Here is a 15,805-nt window from a genome sequence, read left to right on the forward strand (position 1 = left end):
CATTCAGGACTGGGTCCTGGTGACCACGGATGCCAGCCTGAGAGGCTGGGGAGCAGTCACACAAGGAAGAAATTTCCAGGGCTTGTGGTCAAGCCTGGAGACATCACTTCACATAAATATCCTAGAGCTAAGGGCCATCTACAATGCTCTAAGCCTAGCACGACCTCTGCTTCAAGGTCAGCCGGTGCTGATTCAGTCAGACAACATCACGGCAGTCGCCCACGTAAACAGACAGGGCGGCACAAGAAGCAGGAGGGCAATGGCAGAAGTTGCAAGGATTCTTCGCTGGGCGGAAAATCATGTGATAGCACTGTCAGCAGTGTTCATTCTGGGAGTGGACAACTGGGAAGCAGACTTCCTCAGCAGGCACGACCTCCACCCGGGAGAGTGGGGACTTCACCCAGAAGTCTTCCACATGATTGTGAACCGTTGGGAAAAACCAAAGGTGGACATGATGGCGTCCCGCCTCAACAAAAAACTAGACAGGTATTGCGCCAGGTCACGGGACCCTCAGGCAATAGCTGTGGACGCTCTGGTAACACCGTGGGTGTACCAGTCAGTGTATGTGTTCCCTCCTCTGCCTCTCATACCCAAGGTACTGAGAATCATAAGAAGGAGAGGAGTAAGGACTATACTCGTGGCTCCGGATTGGCCAAGAAGGACTTGGTACCCGGAACTTCAAGAGATGCTCACGGAGGACCCGTGGCCTCTACCTCTACGAAGGGACCTGCTCCAGCAGGGACCCTGTCTGTTCCAAGACTTACCGCGGCTGCGTTTGACGGCATGGCGGTTGAACGCCGGATCCTGAAGGAAAAAGGCATTCCGGATGAAGTCATCCCTACCCTGATCAAAGCCAGGAAGGATGTAACCGTGCAGCATTATCACCGTATTTGGCGTAAATATGTTGCGTGGTGCGAGGCCAGGAAGGCCCCTACAGAGGAATTTCAACTGGGTCGGTTCCTGCATTTCCTGCAAACAGGACTGTCTATGGGCCTAAAATTAGGGTCCATTAAGGTTCAAATTTTGGCCCTGTCGATCTTCTTCCAAAAAGAACTGGCTTCAGTTCCTGAAGTTCAGACGTTTGTCAAAGCGGTGCTGCATATACAGCCTCCTTTTGTGCCTCCAGTGGCACCTTGGGATCTCAATGTGGTTTTGGGGTTCCTAAAATCACATTGGTTTGAACCACTCACCACTGTGGACTTAAAATATCTCACATGGAAAGTGGTAATGCTGTTGGCCCTGGCGTCAGCCAGGCGCGTGTCAGAATTGGCGGCTTTATCCTATAAAAGCCCTTACCTAATTTTTCATACGGATAGGGCAGAATTGAGGACTCGTCCTCAATTTCTCCCTAAGGTGGTTTCAGCGTTTCACCTGAACCAGCCTATTGTGGTACCTGCGGCTACTAGGGACTTGGAGGACTCCAAGTTGCTGGACGTAGTCAGGGCCCTGAAAATATGTTTCCAGGACGGCTGGAGTCAGAAAATCTGACTCGCTGTTTATCCTGTATGCACCCAACAAGCTGGGTGCTCCTGCTTCTAAGCAGACTATTGCTCGTTGGATTTGTAGTACAATTCAGCTTGCTCATTCTGTGGCAGGCCTGCCACAGCCTAAATCTGTAAAAGCCCATTCCACAAGGAAAGTGGGCTCATCTTGGGCGGCTGCCCGAGGGGTCTCGGCTTTACAACTTTGCCGAGCAGCTACTTGGTCAGGGGCAAACACGTTTGCTAAATTCTACAAATTTGATACCCTGGCTGAGGAGGACCTGGAGTTCTCTCATTCGGTGCTGCAGAGTCATCCGCACTCTCCCGCCCGTTTGGGAGCTTTGGTATAATCCCCATGGTCCTTACGGAGTTCCCAGCATCCACTAGGACGTCAGAGAAAATAAGAATTTACTTACCGATAATTCTATTTCTCGTAGTCCGTAGTGGATGCTGGGCGCCCATCCCAAGTGCGGATTGTCTGCAATACTTGTACATAGTTATTGTAAACTAAATCGGGTTATTGTTGTAGTGAGCCATCTTTTCTAGAGGCTCCACAGTTATCATACTGTTAACTGGGTTCAGATCACAAGTTATACGGTGTGATTGGTGTGGCTGGTATGAGTCTTACCCGGGATTCAAAATCCTTCCTTATTGTGTACGCTCGTCCGGGCACAGTATCCTAACTGAGGCTTGGAGGAGGGTCATGGGGGGAGGAGCCAGTGCACACCAGGTAGTACTAAAGCTTTCTATTTGTGCCCAGTCTCCTGCGGAGCCGCTATTCCCCATGGTCCTTACGGAGTTCCCAGCATCCACTACGGACTACGAGAAATAGAATTATCGGTAAGTAAATTCTTATTTTGCATATGAAAATGGAAATTATATAAAAATATATGTGTGTATGTATGTATGTATGTATGTATGTATGTGTGTGTGTGTGTGTGTGTGTGTGTGTGTATGTATATATATATATATATATATATATATATATATATATATATATATATATATATATATATATACACCAACAAATATAAAACCACAGCACTCACCACCCCAGAAGCGGGGTGCAATGTCTGCACTCACCACTCATAGGGTGGGGTGCATGTAGCCTATGGCCACCTACTTAAAAATATACAAACAAAGTTCAGCACTCACCAAAGCAAGCTCACTTATTTTCACAACATCAATAAATACATTATGGGAGTTTAGTTAGTGAATTGGCCAATGCACGGAAACCTGCAAACCGCTCGCAAAGGTACCCCATCTTCATGCAGGTCCTACACTATCACAGAGTCTCAAAAATTAAAACCTAGAAACTGTATCACACATAATATAACTGCAAATATGCCCACTTGGTTTACTGTGTATCTGCTAAATACTCCATGGTTTTTAAAGGTACACTAGTCACCTGACACTGGCTGATAAATTACTAAAGAACAGCTGACTCAGGTTTAAGATAATTGGGCTTGCATAGGGGAGCATGAACAAAGCTTGTGGCCACAGTTAATGAGTTAACCAAAGATTAACCCTACAATATACCAACAAATATAAGACCACAGCACTCAGATACACAGTAAACCAAGTGGGCATATTTGCAGTTATATTATGTGTGATACAGTTGCCAGGTTTTAATTTTTGAGACTCTGTGATAGTTTAGGACCTGCATGAAGATGGGGTACCTTGGCGAGCGGTATGCAGGCTTCCGTGCATTGGCCAATCCACTAACTAAAGCCCCATCATTTATTTATTGATGTTGTGAAAATAAATGAGCTTGCTTTGGTGAGTGCTGAACTTTGTGTGTGTGTGTGTGTGTGTATGTATGTATGTATATATATATGTATATGTGTGTGTGTATATATATATATATATATATATATATATATATATATATATATATATATATATATATATAGAGATCCGTCATCATTTTAATGATTTTTCAGTTAGCCCAGGACTTAATACTACTGTGAGACAGGCTGATAGTGCCGGACCTGACGTCACACACCCTCCTTGAAAATGTTTGTGAACGCTTTTGTTTTTCCGGACACTCACTGAAAACGGACAGTTAACACCCCCCAATCGCCCACTTCCTGTCAATCAGCCTGCGTTCACCTAGCCATAAAAAAGATGCATGTTTCTTTAGGCGTTTGGCCTGTGCATTAAGATCCGTACGCAAACGCAGTCGTTTCATAACCTGGCGCCTTGTGATTTTGGACAACAGCAATCGGGTATGAATTAGGCCCTAAATTAACTGTAAGGGTTATACAGTATTTATTTACTTAATTTTTTAAAATAAAATAATGTGAAATATTGTTTTCACACATTTTTCACATTTTATTTTAGTATCACATGAATGTATTAAAGGGCTTTTGGAGCATTTATTAAAATAAAATTTGGAAACAAATACAGCAGTGAGCCCTGTGATAATATCGACAGCTACAGCTGACGTAATCACAGGGATGACTGCAAATCCTGTACAGCTTTCTCTGGCCCTAGACAGAGAAAGTTGCGTGGGGAGCTAGCAGTGTGATCAGCCATGCGAGTCCGATGGCCACGCAAGCTGATCACAGTAAAAAATTGAAAAAGTAGGAAACAAAAAACACCTAACCAGATATCGGTGCTCCAGTGCATCACCGCTTACTTTAAGGCCCTGGAGGTCACAGCAGCAGGGATCCCTAATGACTGGTAGCCAGCACCGATTACAGGTACCCACATCTGAGTATGATCTGCAGTCAGGGGAGGGGGGCAGTCATGGCAAGTGAGGGGTTGCCATTGGCTGTGATGTTGTGCAGTGCTACATGCACAGGATATACTTTTGTTTTTTTTAATTAAAAATACTTCAATATATCTGCAGATTGGCATTGCAATGACCGTTTTCTTGCAAGCTCTGACCCTGAATGAGATTATTGATACATCAATGCGATGTAATCAATAATCGCATCACGGATTGGGTTGATTTTTTTTTTTTTTTTTTACACCTCACATTCACATCCTCAAATGCTGATGGTGATACAGTAAATTGGTCTCTAAGTGTGGAGGTATTCAAGTCCTTTTCTCTCCATGTCATGACTACTATGACTATTTAAGCTGACATGTTGATAAAATCTCGGGTGTAGACAAAAAATAACAAGAGTTATGGTAGACTTACCATGGTTAACTCGGTTTATTCGAGCTACACGGGATAGACATGAGGTGTAGGTGGTTGTATAATGATCGGCCACCAAACTGTTAAGCTTTTGAGCTCCCATTATGCTCCAGTCCAACCGCCTCCATAACCCCGCCTTCTGGCCAAGGGAAGTACGTTTTCTCAACAAGCCCGAGGCAGGAGCAGAATTGAGCACGAAGGAAGACCTGTACATACGAGAAAACAACATAATCTTCATACCAGAAGGAAGGACATAGTGAAAGATTTTCCAAATAGGTGTATCAGAGTGGGCTCCCTGTGTATCCTGTGGACCTAGAAGAAACAGAGTTAACCATGGTTTGTCTACCATAATTCTTGTTTTCTTCTTCAGGGTCCACAGTTGATCCACAGGATAGATATGGGGATATCCAAAAGTAGACTTTATGTAAGGGGACATTACTGATTTTACAGGAGAATCCAACGCCAAAACGCAGCATCCTGAGAGGAAAAGGTATCCAAGGCATAATGTCATAGAAAGGTATTGATTGGAGACCGCGTGTCTGCCTTGCAAAGTTGTTCACCTGATGCATCATGGTGGACTGCCAATGAGGGACCAACTGAGTGGGTAGAATGGACAATGACCTTATACCGGATAGAGAGATCAGCTTGAGAGTATGCTTCTGAGATAGTTATCAAAATCCATCTCGCCAGTGTTTGCTTATTAACAGGCCAGCCTCTCTTATGGAATCTATATAGGACAAAGAGAGGATCTGTTCTTCTGATGTCACTGGTCCACTCCACGTAGATCCTTGGTGCACGGACCACATACAATGATGCCTCTCCCACAGTAAGGTCCGACAATTGGAAGGCCGCAAATACAATTTCTTCATTAAGGTGAACTTTATAGACCACCCTAGGAAGATAACCATACCTGGTTCTGAAAACTGCTCTGTCTGGATGAAAGAACAGAAATGGGTGGCGACAGGAAATGACCCTAAATCTGAAACTCTTCTAGCTGAAGCTATTGACAGTAGAAATAGTTTTAGCTGTCATACGCTTGAGATCCACCAGATGCAATGGTTCAAATGGGGGAGCTTGTAGAGCCTTGAGAACTAGTCCTAGGTCCCTGGAAGAAAGTGCTAACATCCTTCAAATTTGCAATTTTCCTCTGGAACCATAGGGATAATGCTGAAACCTGTACCGTAAGGGAGGTTATGACGGAGACTTCAGTCAATTCATGACTGAAGGAATGCCAATATTATGGAAACTAAAGGATCGAGGATCATAACTTGTGGCAGCACACCATTGGAAGTTTGCATGACAGATCGGGTAATAGATGCGGGCTGAGGATGGTCTCCTTGCCTGAAACATCGTTTGAATTACCGCTTGTGAATATAATTTTGCCTTTAAGACTGATTACTCAAGCGCCACACCGCCAAAGACATCCAATCCAGGTGTGAGTAGCGACAGGTACCTTGAATCGGTAGATCTGGTCGTTGAGAAAGCAGCAATGGTTTGTCAACTGATAGCCTCTGCAGATTTGTGTATGGGCAAAATCAGAGGTATCAATGTCACGGCGCCACCTTCCTGTTTGATTTTACGACTCACCCTGGGCAACAGGGAAATTTGCATGAAGACGTATGCCAGACAAAATATCCATCTTGCTGACAGAGCGTCCATCAAGACTGCTTCGGGAACTCATGTCTTGGAACCGTATACTAGGACCTTGTAGTTCTGACATGAAGTCCACTTTCGTGAAGTATTTTCTTTGTCTGAGTGAGTGCCATGTAGATGGCCCAAATGTCCAGGACATTGACAGACCACTTTCTTCCTTGGACTAATGGACATGAAGAGAGTATTGTCCTATTATGGCTCCCCAGCCTTGCAGACTGGCGTCCCTTATCAGGAGAACCCAGTCTGAGATCCAGGTGGGACGCTTGTAGCCACCAGGTCAGTGACAGATGTACTTCCTGAGGATGGATCATTGTCTGCGTTTTTATTGTCTGATGCTGTCCATTCCATCTGGAAAGAATAAGATGTGGAAAGGATCTTGAATAGAACTGGGCACATTATACCATGTTGAATGCCGACCCCATTGACCCCAGGATCCGCATTGCTGCATGAATGTACACACTCAGATTGAGCACAAAACTGCAGATTCTCATCTGTATCGTGGATATTTTGGGCCTAATTCAGGTTGGATCTCAGATCGGGATCCAACCGCAAAAAATACAAAAAACTTGCGTACGCAGTGCCCAAGGTGGAGACGAAGCATTGCGGATGCTGGAAAATGGGGTGCATTGCGGCACAAATGGGTCGTGATCACAGCAGCTGTGTGATGTCACACGTAGCCGCCGCAACCGGAAACATAGCGGCGGGTCTCCGGTAGGAGGCATTCTTAATTTCTGCTTGCTGAAGGGTGGGAGGCGGCGGTCAGCAGGTTGGGTGGCCTTGCCCTGCGATGGGCAGCCCCCAGCATGTGAACAGCAGAATTGCAAATTCTGCTAATTAGCAGAATTTTCAATACTTGCTGAATTAGGACCTTATTCCGATGGAAGAAAAATTCTCTGTAGACTGGAATCTAGTATCGCTCTTAAGGGACTCATCCGTTCTGATGGGACTATGGAGAATTTTGCCCAATTTATTAGCCATTCTTGCCTGTAGGAAGGCTAAAGTCACTTGTAGATGACAAAGTAGGGTTTCCTGGGATTGTGCCAGGATGAGCAGGTCATCCATGTACGGGTATTTCCTTATCCCCCGGTGACGAAGCTGTGCTGCCATCACTACCATGATTTTGTTGAATATCCGAGGAGCTGTGGTCAGTCCGAAGGATAGAGCCTGAACTTGGAATCGCAAACCTGAGAAAGCGCTGATGGTAGAGTGCTATCGATACATATAGGTAGTCATCTTGAATTCCAAAGACACCATTAAATCCTCTGGCTCCATTCCCAGGTTAATAGCTCGTGAAGTCTCTATACGAATATGGGGAACCTGGATATATCTGTTCAGATATTTGAAATTGAGAATGGACCCATTTGGCTTCTGAACTAGGAAAAGGGTTGAGTATGAACCCAGTCCTCGTTGTGCTGAGGGAACCCGTATCATCACTCCCGATTTCAGTAATGTTTGAATTGCTTTTTGTAGAGCCTTTGTCTTTATATCATCTAAAGTTGGGCGGGTGCCAAAAAACTGCTGTGGAAGTTGCTTCACGAAAGTGAAGGTGTAACCATGAGAAACTACTTCCTGCACCCAGGTATCTGTAGTGGACTGACACCATACCTGTGCAAACTGCATGAGTCGGCCTCCCACCCTTGGGTCCCCCAGGTGGAGGCCTGCGCTGTCAGGTGGAGGGTTTGTCTTCTGATTTGTAGATCAGACGTTTGGCTGCCCAGGCCTGTCTGGCTTTAGGATTGACAGTTTTTTTTTACTGTCTGGAAGTAGCCATTCCTTTTGCTTTGCCCTGAGTCCGATAGGACCAAAAAGCAGAGGACTTCGAAGTTGATGCGGAGGGCAAAAAACGCTGACTTCAAGTCTGCCAAGGTAGCCAATATTTTGTCCAATTCAGGTCCAAACAGAATATCTCCAGCAAAGGGTAGGAATTCTAATACCTTCTTGGATTCCGAATCTGCCTTCCAGGATCTGCTTGGCGGGCTACTACTGAGGTGGCTGAAGCTTTGGAAGCTAGTAGACCTGTGTCTAAGGCCGCTTCTTCAAAATAGGCAGCTGCTTGCTTTAAATTTGTTATATAGACTTTACTCTAATGCGTCCATCCAGCCTGAAACAGCCTTGGACACCCATACTGAGGCCATGACTGGTCTAGTAATTGCCCCCGTAAAGGAAAAAACAGATTTAAGACGGGTTTCCATTTTTAAGTCTTTCAAAAAAGACGATGGTATAGGCAATGTAGAAGTGTGCACTAGATGTGCCACATGAGCATCAACTGTGGGAGGTACTTCCCATTTGGCACACTCTACTAGTGGAAGATGTTAAAAAGAAGCAATTTTCTTTGGCAATTTAAACCTCTTATTTGGAGTCCAACATGTCTCCCTCATTTCAGTAAGCTGATCTGGTTCCGGGAATACAGCTTAGACCATCTTATGTCATTTAAAGACAGGTGCTTTAGGCTTTGGTGGTGGCTCCTGTTCTTCTATTGTCATAATGGACTTCACCACACTAATCAATGCGGGTACAACCACTGAGATGTGACTATCCTCTTCACCTGAGGGAGAAGAGGGGAGAGAGGAGTCCACCTCATCTGAGGATATCTCAGAATCTGAAAGCTGTGTAAATTGGGAGGACAGAGCCGCACATCTACGTGCTTTCCCTTCCACAGACTTATCTGCCTGCAACATCTGTTTGAAAGGCCACATAGGTATGAGCCAAATCCTGGACTGAGTGTGCAAACACATCCGTCTGTGGAGGCTGTGTAGGTAACACCATAGATGGAGGTATAACCGGTGCAGCTAAGAGGGCGGGGCATGGGGCGGGCCTGGTCCTATATGGACGGTATATAGATGATTTATTTATTATTTGGGATGGGGATTTAAAATCCGTTAATGATTTTTTGGGTTCACTAAATTGTAACACTTTTGGACTTAAATTCACAAGCACAATACACCAGTCAGAAATCACTTTTTTAGATATAGCCCTTTCTGTAGTGGATAATGTTCTCAATACGAGAACTCATATTAAAGAGGTAGATCAAAATAAATATTTGAATTTCAAAAGTGGCCACTATAGTAAGTGGAAAACAAATATTCCTAAAAGCCAGTTTATGAGGATAAAAAGGAACTGCTCTAGCCTTGAAATCTTCCAGAAGCAGGCAAAGTCTCTGTATGAGGCATTTCTTGAACAAGGGTACCCCAGAAAATTGTTGGATAAAACATTGATAGAGGTAAGGATGATGGATAGGAGATCCCTTTTAGGGGATAAAAGTGTATCGGAAGAAAATAAGAAAAAAGACATGAATATAGATAGGAGTGTGAATTTTGTGACACAATATAATTCAAGAGCTTGGGCTATTAAGAAGATCCTGAAAAAGAATTTTCACCTTTTGGAATTAGATGAATTCTTGAACAATAGTGGTACACTAAACGATAATATTATTTTTAGAAAATCTGGAAATCTTAAACAGAAATTGGCTCCTAGCCATTTTAGAAATAAAATAAGAAATAATACGGAAGAAAAGGGGCCTTTAGAAGTATGGCTCTCGATAAAACCACCCGGTTTCCATCGATGTGGAAAAACAGGCTGTTTTACATGTAATTGTACAGAAAGGAAGACCGTATCTTTCGTTTCTAATGTATCTGATGAAGTATTCTCTATTAAGGATTTTATTAATTGTAGATCTGATTTTGTTATTTATTTATTAACATGTGGTTGTGGCCTTCAATATATAGGCCGCACTATTAGGCAACTACATGTCAGATTTATTGAGCATAAGAGAAATATTTTAATGAACTCCAGAACCAATTCTCTATATAGACATTTTTCGGATTGTCAGAAGGGTTCTATTAAGAATGTAAAGGTTATAGCCGTTGAACAAATTAAGACTACAGCAAGAGGGGGAGATAGGTATAACCGTCTGTGTAGACGGGAGGCCTTTTGGATTTTTAGTATGAGGACCCTTACACCAGGAGGCCTGAATGATACAATCGAATTAAATAATGTTTAAAACCCCTCCCCCCCCATAACTTCCTTGATTTCCTATCTTTCCTTTTTCTGACAATATTCTGGAAGCTATTATATGTATGTATTTTTGATGGTAGGACTAACTGGCAGACATACATCTGATTTTTATGATATTTGTATTTTATATTGTATACTATACATTATATTTATTTGTTTATATGTTGTGTGATAATTATTGTATTAGATTATGTTTTCATTTTAAGACCTCTTATTATTATAAAAACTTTATGCAGTTATAAAAACTTTATGCAGTGATGACATGTTGGAACGCAAAATGTCCGCAGGTGGAACGCAAATAACGGAAGCCGGAAGTAGGTGCCCGTTTTAATGATTAATTGAATCAAAAGTAATATATGCACCCAGGTGTAATAAGATGGCCGGCAGGGAGATATAATGAAAGGAGGATAAATAGCACCTAGCAGGACACTCATTATACACGTCTGAGGAAGCCGCCGAGTATCCGGAAACGGAGAGGCGGAGAAACGCGTCACGTGATTGGGCGTAGCAGTCCGGCAGTCTGAGAGTGCGAGTGCTCGTCTGCTGCTGCGATAGAGCTGGGACCAGCAGATGCACGGACACTGCAGAGGAGAAAAGTAAGAAGGCGGGTTGAAGGCTCTCTGGCTGAGAGATCCCCTGTGTCCAGATCATATATAAGAAAAACCTCCACTCAGCAAAGATATTCCCGGTAAGAAAATCACGGGAGGGAGGAGTATTTTCTAAACACTCAGCAAGGAGTGAACCAAATAGCTATAAGGAATAACAGTCCCCGTTTTTGAAAAGCCCCCGTTAATTGCCAAATACGGGAGGTAGGAGGACATTGAACATTGTTCTTAAAAGGATAATTGCATTCTCTGGACCCGGTAATTAAGATTGCCATTTGGCTATTTGATTATAAATCAGGAGTGGATGACTAACCACATAAGTGAATAAGACTGCATGCCCGCGATTTTGGAGCAATACTAACTGCTTATAATTGATTTGCAATTTTAAATGATACTGTTATTATTGTATTAAAGTCTTATGAATTTATATTTTATGTCAATATATGGCCATATATGTTTGTGGAATTAAAGTGATTTGTTTAAATTGATTTGTGACTGGACAGCGCTTCCTATTGAAACCTTGGTTTTAATATTTTAGTTTGCTTGCTATAAAGGGTATTTGCAATAACCCTGATTAGGAAGCTGCAGCTCAGTCTCAGGTGTAAGTTTGCCAGTGGTCTAAAGGAACAGGCGACGAGTATATACTTTTTGGTTTTCTCAGCTAAGAGATCCCCTATACCTGTAAGAACCTGAGCAAAATAAGCCACCCAAGGTGGTTCTTGTATCTGTGCTGGTTCTAGGCTAGAAACAAGTTGGTCAGCTTGACTTATTTTAGGAACCTAACAATTTGAACACAGGTGCAGTAGCTGCTTTGTTACCCTTGCCTTTCATGAATATCGTAACAAATTAATCACATAATCTGTGTAAATTAAACCGAAATGTGACAACCTTCAATTAAAAAAAATAAAAGTGAAGTACATATAAATTTTTTTTTTTTTTTTTCAAAAACAGGTTTGAAAGGGACAGAAAGGAGCTGACAAATAGTATTAAAGTCAGGCAGCAGAAATAGCATTAGTCACAAACAAGGCAAGAAATTATACATTTGCAATGGGCACTTAATCAACTACTCAGTACCACAGGGGTAGATAGGAGTGTCTGCTGTATAAACTGGTCATTTAGAAGAGATATGCAGGGAGCCAAAACACAGCGTTCCTGAAGAGACACTGTACCATTTTTGCAAAGAGTATAATGCCACACAGCAATTACTGCAGCAAGCGTATGTATGATGTTACTCCACGTCTTTTAACAGAAGAGGGGCAGTCAGTTCAAGGCAGGAAAACCATAGTTAATTCACTGCCGGGGGGAGGGGCCTTACTCCCCACTGCTGATGTCCAACCCATGGTTCTGCTGTCTCCAAATTTATCCACGGAGCCTGTGATCCCTGGTGGCCTAACGGGGGAACACTCAAGGCTAATGCCCGCATCAGCACTGTTCGGTACCCTCCTACCCGCAACAGCTTGGCTGCGTAAAGACACGCAACTTTACCCGAGCGGTAGAGTCTCCTTGCCTTTCTTCACGTGCTCCGGTCGCAGCCTAAAAACATCAGTGTGGGCCTCTTGCGAACGCCGCTGGCACATTTCAAATTCACCAGCGTAGTTTACCAGTGTCGTAGTACCGACGGGAAGTTGTGGGAGTTGTTTCCGCAATGCGTCTAAGACGCATAAAACAGCCACTCTAAAAAAGGCTATATAAAACTTTTTTTTTAAATTAAATAAAAAGCAAGAGAATGTTTGAAAGAGTACCACCGTTTTACATGTGGTCTTGCCGCAACAAACAAACGGACTTCCCTTGCAAAAGAGGCGCGGTTAGAGAGGAGGATGGAGCAGAGCATTCTGGGAGCTCTAAATCTTAACCATTGGGTGCCCGATCCTTATCCAACGACATACACGCCATGTCTATCATGTAGATCAACTGTGGACACAGAAGAAGAAAATAAAACTAATAGTGATAGATTTGTGGGGAATTTAAAATCTTTAATGTTGAAATTGTAGAAAAATGTCAGATCTGTTAAATAACCCCCCCCCCCAAAAACAAACAAACAAAAACAAAAAAAAAACAAATGTAAAATATAACTTGCAAATCCATTTTTACAGTAAAAAAACTATATATGAAAAGGCAGTATGAGTATGATTGTGGCATAGAATTTGTTTTGAATGTAATAAATTTGTTTCTTTTAGATACAAAAATCTTACTGTGTGATTTCCATCGTGAGAAAGCTTGGGTGGAGTGGTTGAACAAAAAAGATCATGGTGCACGCAGTTCTTGTAAGATGGTCTTGAAAATGCTTTGCAATATAGCACGTACCATGAACATAAAGGAACATATCAGTGCTATTAGGACTTTAGAACTTTGGAACAAAAACAACGCTTTAAAGCAATGATTCTCCAAAAAATGGATGCCAGAAATACAGGTGACTTATGGTCTGCTGCATAAATTTCTTTCATACATTGGTCTATAGATAATTAAATACATAAACTGTTTTCTAATTAGTATGCGTTTTCTCTATCCGGCAATCCATATAATTCTCCTAGAACAGGGTTTCACAGACTCTGTCCCGAAGGCACACTAATACCCCTTTTCCACTAGAGTAGCACGGGTCACAGCCGTGTCGCCTGACACGGCTGCGACCCGTGCTACAGCCCCCTGCAGACAGCGCTCACCAACCCGGCAATTGCCGGGTTGGTGACGCGGCAGGGGCGGCGCTGGGAGATCACATGATCTCCCAGCGCCGCCCTCCCTATGCACTGTGAATGGGAGCCGTGTCGCCTCGACACGGCTCCCGTTCACACTAGACAGCTAGCCGGGTTGAACACACGTTCAACCCGGCTAGCTACCAGGGTAGGATTCCCGGATCACTTGATCCGGGAATTTGCCGGGGGACCCGTTTCCACTAGGGAAAAACACGGGTAAATGCGCGCCCCCGCGCATTTACCCGTGTTTTAAGGAGCTAGTGGAAAAGGGGTATAAGAGACCGGATTTTAAGGATATCCATGCTTGTGCACAATTGGTATAATCAAACTAACAGTTACTAATTAAATCACTTGTGCTTTAGTATGATTATCTTTAAAACCTGGATTGTTTGTGGTGCCTCGAGTCCCACGTTTGTGAACCACTGCTTTAGATGAATCTGTCCTGTCTCCGTCATATGCAGTGAGAGCAATAGCTCACAGACTGATCACAAGAAGAGAACAGAAAGGACCAGTAAGTGTAGAGGGGCAGGGAACTGATCAGAGATTTGCTGAGGTGAGCCAGTAGATACTATGGGGGTCATTCCGAGTTGATCGCTAGCTGCCGTTCGCAGCGCAGCGATCAGGCTAAAAATTGACATTTCTGCACCTGCGTATGCACCGCAATGCACACGCGCGACGCACGGGTACAAAGTCCTTTGTGCTTTTGTACAGGTTCTAGCGAAGCTTTCAGTCGCATGGCAGAAGGCAGGAAGATTGACATGAAGCGGGCGTTTCTGGGTGGCAACCGACTGTTTTTAGGGAGTGCTTAGAAAAACGCAGGCATGTCGGGGAAAACGCAGGCATGGCTGGGCGAACGCTGGGCAGGTGTGTGACGTCAAAAGCCGTCCCGTCATTAGAATCAACGCACACGAAGAGTACCTACAGGGCTGGACTTGTTTTGCACAAAATGATTTTGCAGGCGCTTTGTTGCACAAGCGTTTGCACTTCTGCAAAGCAAAAATACACTCCCCGGTGGGCGGAGACAATGCGTTTGCACGGCTGCTAAAAGTAGCTAGCGAGCAATCAACTCGGAATGACCCCCAATGTCCATTTTATAGTTACAATATATAAGCCACTGTTTTTATTCAAGTAATTTAAATTCAAGAACATTGGAGTAATTTAATAACATTTCTCTATCGTCCTAGTGGATGCTGGGGTTCCTGAAAGGACCATGGGGAATAGCGGCTCCGCAGGAGACAGGGCACAAAAAGTAAAGCTTTTCCAGATCAGGTGGTGTGCACTGGCTCCTCCCCCTATGACCCTCCTCCAGACTCCAGTTAGATTTTTGTGCCCGGCCGAGAAGGGTGCAATTCTAGGTGGCTCTCATAAAGAGCTGCTTAGAGAAAGTTTAGCTTAGGTTTTTTATTTTACAGTGATTCCTGCTGGCAACAGGATCACTGCAACGAGGGACAGAGGGGAGAAGAAGTGAACTCACCTGCGTGCAGGATGGATTGGCTTCTTGGCTACTGGACATCAGCTCCAGAGGGACGATCACAGGTACAGCCTGGATGGTCACCGGAGCCGCGCCGCCGGCCCCCTTGCAGATGCTGAAGTAAGAAGAGGTCCAGAATCGGCGGCTGAAGACTCCTGCAGTCTTCTAAAGGTAGCGCACAGCACTGCAGCTGTGCGCCATTTTCCTCTCAGCACACTTCACACGCAGTCACTGAGGGTGCAGGGCGCTGGGGGGGGGCGCCCTGGGAGGCAAATGTAAACCTATATAAAGGCTAAAAATACCTCACATATAGCCCCCAGAGGCTATATGGAGATATTTAACCCCTGCCTGTATTCACAAAATAGCGGGAGACGAGCCCGCCGAAAAAGGGGCGGGGCCTATCTCCTCAGCACACGGCGCCATTTCCTCTCACAGCTCCGCTGGTCAGGACGGCTCCCAGGTCTCTCCCCTGCACTGCACTACAGAAACAGGGTAAAACAGAGAGGGGGGGCAAATTTAATGGCAATATCTTGATATATATAAAGCAGCTATAAGGGAGCACTTATTATAAGGCTATCCCTGTCATATATAGCGTTTTTTGGTGTGTGCTGGCAGACTCTCCCTCTGTCTCCCCAAAGGGCTAGTGGGTCCTGTCTTCGTTTAGAGCATTCCCTGTGTGTCTGCTGTGTGTCGGTACGTGTGTGTCGACATGTATGAGGACGATATTGGTGTGGAGGCGGAGCAAT

General features: G+C 44.2%; 1 long non-coding RNA gene across 1 annotated transcript in view; it reads left to right on the forward strand.

Annotated features, from left to right (window-relative positions):
* The window catches only part of LOC134965752 (uncharacterized), a 66,197-nt gene that overhangs the window by 37,021 nt on the left and 13,371 nt on the right, over window positions 1–15,805 (forward strand). The window contains exon 3 of the long non-coding RNA XR_010188507.1: window positions 13,076–13,308. This is a non-coding gene — a long non-coding RNA (uncharacterized LOC134965752). The remainder of the gene's footprint in view (window positions 1–13,075; window positions 13,309–15,805) is intronic.

This window comes from Pseudophryne corroboree, chromosome 10, assembly GCF_028390025.1.
Source record: "Pseudophryne corroboree isolate aPseCor3 chromosome 10, aPseCor3.hap2, whole genome shotgun sequence".
NCBI classification, from domain to species: Eukaryota; Metazoa; Chordata; class Amphibia; order Anura; family Myobatrachidae; genus Pseudophryne; species Pseudophryne corroboree.